This window comes from Erythranthe guttata, chromosome 12 (genome assembly GCF_056151865.1).
Source record: "Erythranthe guttata isolate IM_541 chromosome 12, IM_541, whole genome shotgun sequence".
NCBI classification, from domain to species: domain Eukaryota; kingdom Viridiplantae; phylum Streptophyta; class Magnoliopsida; order Lamiales; family Phrymaceae; genus Erythranthe; species Erythranthe guttata.
The window spans coordinates 10,253,395-10,262,393 of record NC_142544.1 but is presented as its reverse complement, the minus strand read 5'-3'; the positions used below and the strand labels follow the sequence as shown (position 1 = coordinate 10,262,393).

The following is an 8,999-nucleotide window of genomic DNA, read 5'->3' as shown; positions in this document are numbered from 1 at the left end:
CATGTTCGTGTCCGAATTTGTAAATTTGACGTTAGACAGGAATTGTAGCCAGCTGAAATCGCTTTCTAGTGCCGGCGGAACCAGTTGATTTGGAGTCCGGATGAGAAAGTTATGCTCGACTTCGTGGACACTACCAAAGATGTTGAGGGATCCACTCTTCTAATTTGATTTTACTCTCCTAATTCCAACTCTTCTGTTACTCTTTGATCATTTTTGCTTCATGGACACCTAATTTTCGATTTGTACCTATAAGATACTAAACCCACCAATTAAAAAATAACTATAATTTAATCCAAAAAAAAAATCCACGTAAACGTAAACGTTGAGTGTTATTTCTACACTCCACTGTATATTTTGTATATAGTTGTTTTGATGTTGTTTGGTTATGCGTATTAAAGTCCTACTGTTGTAATGGTTTTAAGAACGTTGTTGCGAATGCACTTTTGCGCATGTATTTCTACATGTACGTTTATGCATGTCTGTTTGAGCGAGTGTGTTTTTGCATGTTTGGTGATTTGTATTAATGTCCTAGGTTTGTAGTTTGTGTTTTCATGATCGTTTTTGCGAATGCACTTTTGCGTGAGCACTTTTGCGTGCATGCTTTTGTACTTTCACTCATGTGCGTATCTTTTCTAGCAAGAGTTTTTGTGCATGTTTCTTGATGCGCATTCATGTCCTCGAACTGTAGTACGTATTTTCGTGATCGCTTTTTGAATCCAATTTTGACCGTGTTCGAGTCCGAATTTGCAAATTTGACGTTAGACAGGAATTGTAGCCAGCTGAAATCGCTTATTAATGCCGCCATAACCAGCTAATTTGATGTCTAGAGGAGAAAGTTATGCTCGACTTCGTGGACACTACCAAAGATGTTGAGAGATCCTCTCTTCTAATTTGATTTTATTTTCCTAATTGCAACTCTTTTTTTACTCTTTGATCATTTTTGCTTCTTGGACACCTAATTTTCGATTTGTACCTATAAGATACTAAATCCCCAAATTAAAATAGAAATATAAACTAATCCAAAAAAAATCCACGTAAACGTAAACGTAGAGTGTTATTTCTACACTCCACTGTATCTTTTGTTTCTCGTAATTTTGCTGTTGTTTGGTTATGCGTATTAAGTTCCAGGTGTTGTTGTTCGTGTTTTGAAGAACGTTGTTGCGAATGCAGTTATGAGCATGTTCTTTTACACGTACGTTTGTGCATGTCCATTTGAGCGAGTGTGTTTATGCATGTTTGTTGAGTTTTTTTAATGTCCTAGGATTATAGTTTGTGTAACACCCCGCGTTTCCGATACCCGATTTCCGTATTTTCCCTCTCGTCTCCTTTGCATGAATATGTGTTGTATGTGCGAATTTTATTAGTTGCTTTTCAATTTGCTTTATTTGCTATTTATGTAAAATTATGTGAACTAATGTGCATTATATGTCTACATAAATATTTTTGATTTTATTCTCTATTTTGCGCAACTAAATTGTATTTTATGTGTTTAATATAATTGAACATGTGAAATTATGTGATTTACGTGGATTTAGTTTTAGTAACATAAGAATTTATTTTCTCACACTAGAAAGTTTATATGCTTAATTGATAGTAATTTCCTCTTTTTAAATTGGCTAGGATTGTATGTGTTGCATGCATACACTTATACCATGTGCATTTCCACTTGACTTTTCATTTAGCATTATTTTTAAGATATCTTAAATGAAATTGCCTAGAAGTCCCTCTAGATTTTTTCAAGTTACTCCTAATTGCAAAAAGACCCCTCTTCATACTTACTCATTAAGAATACAAGCCTCTCCAATTCTATAAATACCACCCTCTCCTCTTCATTTCCGCACACCAAAAGTCAGCTAAGTCCCCTTCTCCTTCCCCCTCTCCATCGATCAAAATAGCCCAAAGTAGAAGAAGAAATCTCTTCTTCTAATTCAAGCCTTCTCCATTAACTCTCTTCCTTCTTCTTCTTCTTCTTCTTCTCGTTTTTCTTTCATAAATTCCTAGCTAGGATAGTTCTTCATCTCCAAAAGGAGATTCTTCAACCACGAAGGTGGGTTTCAAATATATACAAAGCCTTTCAAATTCTCAAAGACCCTAAGGTAAGAATCATGGAATTCTTGCTACATCAAGCTAACATCAATAGTATTTCCTTCTCTTCTCTTTTTGAAAAACTTCCCTTCTTGATTGTTTGAAGAAATTGAAAGTTCTATGAAAGAAAGTGCTCATAGTATGTTATATTATATGTTTAGTCTCATGCATGTTAAGATCCATGCTTGAATCCTTGATCTTTGATGAGAAAAATGATGATGATGATTGATATGTTTAATTCTATGTTTAAGGCTTTGCATGTGAGAATCTAGCTATTGATTCTTGATTCTTGAAAGAAAATAGAAGATTGGTGAGAAACCCGAAATTTGATGATTACATGCAATGAAATTTATTATCCTTATGGTTCTAATCATTGCATGTTAATATTATTGATTTACTAGTTGTGATCTTATATGTTTAAGGTTTGGATTTGAGGCATCTAAGTTGATTGAGTCTAGAATCTTGAAATAGATGGTTATATGTAAAATTTACAGATTCATAGGTACGGATTTTAACCCATGTTTCACCCACGAGTTTATTTATGAAAACTACGAAATTTTATATCAGGATATATCTCTCTGTTATGGTCATATTGATATGTGGCTTGTAATTTTTGGAGTAGAAATAAATGAGTTATGAATTATTTACTGAAACTGTACAAAACTAGAGTTAGTTTAGAATTAGTAATGAAATCTAATGTTTTCCTCTTTCAAATTTAGTGATTACACTTGGATTAGAACCCCAACATAGAAAAATCATTTGGGATAATATTTGGCAGTGTTTGACACAGTAGATAATTTATAAGAAATTTTTGAACTCTCCTCCCCTGTTCTGAGTTTTAAACTGCACTACTGTACCATTTTATTTATTTATCCTAGATTCCTAAGTATTTTCTAAAACTGTTTCTGTGGGATTTATAAGACTCCTAATAGTATATGGAGTTTAAATTTCAAAAGGTTTGGATGAACCAGTAAAGCAAAATAAATTTTTAAAGTCACTCTCTCTGTTCAGATTTCAAAACTGTACCACCTTAGAAATTTATTTATATGTTTTACTCCGATGATGATTTTATTAAACTGTTTCTTACTGGTTTTAATGACATATAAATAAATATGTTGTAAAAGTTTCAAAGACTTTTGATATGTGGTTCAAGAGAAATGATTTTTCAAATTTAGGATATCAAAACTGTTTGATTTTCTTAAGATGACTATTTTTATCAAAGTATTATTTGTGGTCATGGTCCTAATATCCGAGGTAGGAAAGATAAGTTAGTGATGAAGGTGAAATCTCTAAGTTATGGCCTAATAATCTAAGTTTAGGTATCTTGTTGCATGTCCTAAGAAAGAATTACAATCCACTAGCCTAGAATGGTGTTAAGGAGCAAGTACCATATTTAGAAAAATGATTAATTGACTTCTATGATAAGTTACAATACTTGATTAATTTCGTATATTATTTGTTATTATGTGTGGAACTTTTGAAATAATGGTGTATGTATTAAGTGATTAGAGTAAAGTAATGTCGTATGTGATAATTTTCATAATTCATGATATGAGTGATATTGATATGCTATGAATGACATGGTTATATGATTATGTGATTATAATATGGTTAAAGTTGAAGAATGCCCTTCTTGGTGCTGCTATGTGATATTAAATGTTTATGTGTGCTTATGAAATTAAATGTGAAAGTAAAAGTGCTATGTTCTATATGATTATGTGTTCAATGATTTGATAAAGGATGTGAAATATAATTGTTGTGGTGCTTGTTACCTTTATGCTTGTTTATGTGAAAGTAACATAGATAGATCATGTAAGCATCATATGATTCATTAGTATGTCTAAGATGCATAAATCACGATTTTTCAAAGTTAAAAATGTTTGTAAATTGATTGTGGATCTAGGTGAATAAGTATGGGATACGGGGGGCTGGTATTCCGTTAGTGGTTGATAGTTGGGGTCAACATAGGGGCCTGTCCACATAGGAATTGATTCACATAGGAATCGGGATTATAAACCACTAACTCGGCTATAGTAAAGTTATAGCCGTGACTATATTCCGGTTAGTTGTTGATAGTTGGGGTCCACATAGGGACCTGTCCACATAGGGACTGATTCACATAGGAATCGGGATTATAAACCACTAACTCGGCTGTAGTAAAGTTATAGTCGTGACTATAGTAAAGTTATAGATCACAAGCTCCAAAACACACGGCTTATTGCCGAACTCCACGATTGTTTTTCCAAACGGGCCCAATGTTTTCTCCTAAAAAGTTTTAAAAGTCTAAAGTCTCATTTTCATGCATTTTGCATATTAAAGTAAAGGAAAGAAGGGTGTTAAGTACCCGACTTTTGAAAGAAATGAAAAGATGTTAAGTATCCTTGAAAGATTCAAATGAAAAGTAAAGGTAAGGTATAGTAAGTGTAAGTTTAAATGATCGTAAGTTTATGTGTTCGTGTATGCCTATATATATGTGTGTATATATATAAATTATGTGTAAAGACTTTTTCAAAACCTTGTTATTACTTCCGGATTCTTACTGAGTCTTTTTAAAGGCTCATATAGATGTTATCTTGGTGTAGGTAGCTCATGATCCGAATCCGAGGAGCAAAGTTGAACCAAGTCCGGGGAAAGCCGAGGAATCGAGCCGTATGGAATTTATGTGGATTTAATTAACTTCCGTTTTGGTACTTCAATCATTTTAGTGGATTGTAATCCGTAGTACTTGAATATGTTATCGGGAAATGATTTTTATTTCTTTTGTATAATATAATGTTTTCCGATTATTCTTGTTCTTTTCTAATGTTGATTTCTTAAGAGCTCCACCACAATCCGAATTTATTATTTGAAGCAAGAAACTGTTTAATGGAAAATGTGGCACCGAATAAAGAATGAAATTGTTTTGACTAAATCTATGAAGTGTTCGACTACAAGGATTTTTCAAGAAAGATTTTTATCGAACTAAAATTGAAGCGAAACACTTCAAGTATTTTCGAAACTAGAGAAAACTTTACCACCTTTCTCTAGAACTTTGTTTTGAAAAACAGAACCGTATTTTTAAAAGGTCTTCCACTGCAACTTAATAGAAAAACCTTTATACCATTTTTCGGTATAGAGTATAAACTAAACGGGGTGCTACAGTTTGTCTTTTCATGATCCTTTTTGCGAATGCACTTTTGCGTGCATGCTTTTGTACTTTTACTTATGTGCGTATCTTTTCAAGCAAGTGTTTTTGTGCATGTTTCTTGATGCGCATTCATGTCCTCGAACTGTAGTAGGTATTTTCGTGATCGCTTTTGGAATCCAATTTTGACCATGTTCGAGTCCGAATCAGGAATTTTGACGTTAGACAGAAATTGTAGCCAGCTGAAATATCTTTATTATGGCGCCGGAACTTGTTGATTTGGAGTCCGGATGAGAAAGTTATGCCCGACTTCGTAGACACTACCAAAGATGTTGAGGGATCCACTCTTCTAATTTGATTTTATTTTCCTAATTGCAACTCTTTGGTTACTCTTTGATCATTTTTGATTCACACCTAATTTTCGATTTGTACCTATAAGATACTTAATCCACCAATTAAAACAGAAATATAAATTAATCCAAAAAAAAAACCACGTAAACGTCAACGGAGAGTGTTATTTCTACACTCCACTGTATCTTTTGTATCTAGTGGTTTTGGTGTTGTTTGGTTATGCGTATTAAAGTCCTAGTGTTGTAATGTTTTTAAGAACGTTGTTGCGAATGCACTTTTGCGCATGTGTTTCTACATGTACGTTTTTGCATGTCTATTTGAGCGAGTATGTTTGTGCATGTTTGTTAATTTGTATTAATGTCCTAGGATTGTAGTTTGTGTTTTCATGATCCTTTTTGCGAATGCACTTTTGCGTGAGCACTTTTGCGTGCATGCTTTTGTACTTTTACTTATGTGCGTATCTATTCTAGCGAGTGTTTTTGTGCATGTTTCTTGATGCGCATTCATGTCCTCGAACTGTAGTACCTATTTTCGTGATCGCTTTTGGAATGCTATTTTGACCATTTTCGAGTCCGAAATTGGAATTTTGACGTTCGACAGGAATTGTAGCCAGCTGAAATAGCTTTCTAGTGCCGCCGGAACCAAATGATTTGGAGTCCAGATGAGAAAGTTATGCTTGACTTCGTGGACACTACCAAAGATGTTGAGGGATCCACTCTTCTAATTTGAATTTATGTTTCTAATTGCAACTCTTTTGTTAAATGATACATTCCGCACAAGCTCCAAGACAAACAATTCGAAGAAAAGAAAGCGAATGATATTAATGGAGCCGTTCGTGTTGGGATTAAAGAATAAAGGCTTGAATAAGGCCTTTGAAGAGTCCGTGGTTTGGAATTGGAAGAAAAGAAAGATAAGAAGTCGTTGGACAAGTCGAATTCCATGCATCCGAGATTCTCGCCTATTCTGGCAGAGTGTACCATTCGAGTTATAACTCTCGCATCCAAAGTCCAATTGAGCTAAATCAAAATGATTCGGAAAGCTAACTGAAAGATCTACAACTTTCATGTTTTGAGAAAAGAGATATTCGAAGTGGAGCAGTGTCGAAATTGAGCTTTAATTGCATGTACGTGCATAGCCCAATGTCGCGAGTTAAGAAGGGTGATCGAGAAGTCGACTTGAAGATCAAGTTATCTAATTTATTTATGCACGTTTTTCATTTAGTATTTATTATGTTTTTATTATTTTAGAGTCTTTTATGGTTAGGATTTGCTTATTTACAAGTTTCCTTATTATAGTTTAGGTAGGAGTCCTTTTCCTTGTGAAAAAGGAGTCTTTTTAGATCTTATAAATAGGTTGCCAATTTGGCCTATTTTATAGGACGAATTTTGATGATTTAATTGAGAATATTCTCTTTGGTTCTTTAAGAACTCTTCGAATTTATCGGTGGATTCCGTTTGTTCACCCCGACCTATCAATCGATCTTTCACAATCGATTGTGGCGTCTTCACATACCAAGGTTCTTGCCTCTTTATAGGCAACGGGTCGCAGTTCCACCCCTTTGAATCTTTGTTTTTGGATGTTTCGATCTTGCTTCCGCATAAGGTATTAGGGTCTCGTAACAAGTTCTACGGGTTTCGTATCAGTTGCTATCAGAGCCAACATCCAAAACAGGTTTCACCTATCATTATTTTTTGTTGTGTCTTCTAGTATATCTCATCTTTTCTTGAGTTGTGTTATTTAGAGTCTTCGTTAAAAAAAATACAAAAAAAATCGATTTTTTATTTTTTTGTTTAGATTTCTTTTCAGCCAAGTTAGGGTTTGTTCGTGTCAAAAAAAAAAGAAAAAAAAAGTTGAATTTCGTTCTTGTTTAGAGTTCCTTACAGCCCAAGTTAAGGGTTTATTAGTGTCAAAAAAAAATTGTATTGATAATGTCCGAGAAGGCCGGTTATAAAGGAGAAAGAATTGAGCAGCGTAGGATGTCGCCAATGGATAAACGCTTCCAGGAACTCCAAGATCGGATGGAAGGAATTATTACCCAACTTAAGGAACTAAACAAAGATCAACATGTTCGAGGGCCATACCTACGACGTGATGTTCACCAACCGGTTCTACCTCATCGTGATAAGGAGGTTTATCGTGATGGAAGATATGGTGTGACTGTGGCAACACCAAGAGAAGTTTATTTGCAGCGAGGGGCTCAGTTCGATCGACCAAGACGTGTTTATTCCGATTACTACGAGCGAGATTTATATGATTATCCTAGATCAAGTAAGTACTCAGTTCATTCATCCTATGCTACTGATTTAAAAGAAAGGAGATTGCCGAGTCGAAAATCACGGTGGAGCTCTTCATCAAACCGAGATAGGGAACCAATATCGAGAGAGGCGACGTTCGATCCTCCATATGAGACTAAAGAAAGAGGTTATTATTCTTCTCAATCTCGTTCAATTCATGATACTAAATGTTTTTGGTGTTTCGGTTTTGGTCATGTCGCTTCAGATTGTTTGGATAAGCCATTCATGAAATTGCGGTCGAACTACGAGGAATTCAAGAGAAAGGGTGATTCTTTATCGCCACTTGAAAAGGAAGATACTCGTCAAGATTTCGAGATAGAAAACACACAAACTGATTTGGGAGTTATTGATGTGCTAGTTGAGGTAGAAGTAAGAGAGAATGTTGAGGTCGAGTCCAAGGGAGAAGAAAATTGCAAACCTGCGCCACTAGTTGAAGAAAAAAAAGGTTTGGATTCGAGGGAAAATCCTTTTGAAGAGGTGGAGAATGATACAGCCCAGCCATGCATCGAAGTTACCGGTGAGCTAGCCGGAGTGCAAACTCCAATTTTGCATGCTGATGAAGATTGTGATGAGATACACGAAGATTATCTTTCTCCTAATGAGTGCCATGAAGGTGTATCTTCGAGTTTGATTATTGATGGAGTTGGTTGTACCAATGCGACTAGCTATACTTCAGTGGGAATGTTGAGTGCATCAACTTTGGAGTATACTAGACCATATGAGCTACAATTGTTTGAAGATGATCCTGAAAGATGGTTTCTATATGCTCCTTTTTATATATGTCCGGATTCGAGGACGAATTCTTTTAAAGAGGGGGAGAATGATACGATCCGCACAAGCTCCAAGACAAACAATTCGAAGAAGAGAAAGCGAGTGATATTAATGGAGCCGTTCGTGTTGGGATTAAAGAATAAAGGCTTGAATAAGACCTTTGAAGATTCCGTGGTTTGGAATTGGAAGAAAAGAAAAAGAAGAAGTCGTTGGACAAGTCGAATTCCATGCATCCGAGATTCTAGCCTATTCAGGCAGAGTTTACCATTCGAGTAATAACTCTCGCATCCGAAGTCCAATTGAGCAAATTCAAAATGATTCGGAAAGCTAACTGAAAGATCTACAAGTTTCATGTTTTGAGTAATGAGATCTTG

General features: G+C 35.0%; 1 long non-coding RNA gene across 1 annotated transcript; it reads left to right on the top strand.

Moving 5' to 3' along the window:
- Positions 1-1,740: 1,740 nt before the first annotated feature.
- LOC148766429 (uncharacterized) lies at positions 1,741-4,871 on the top strand. Its single transcript, XR_016035103.1, has 2 exons — positions 1,741-2,096; positions 4,668-4,871. It is a non-coding gene; the product is annotated as an uncharacterized LOC148766429 (long non-coding RNA).
- Positions 4,872-8,999: the final 4,128 nt, after the last annotated feature.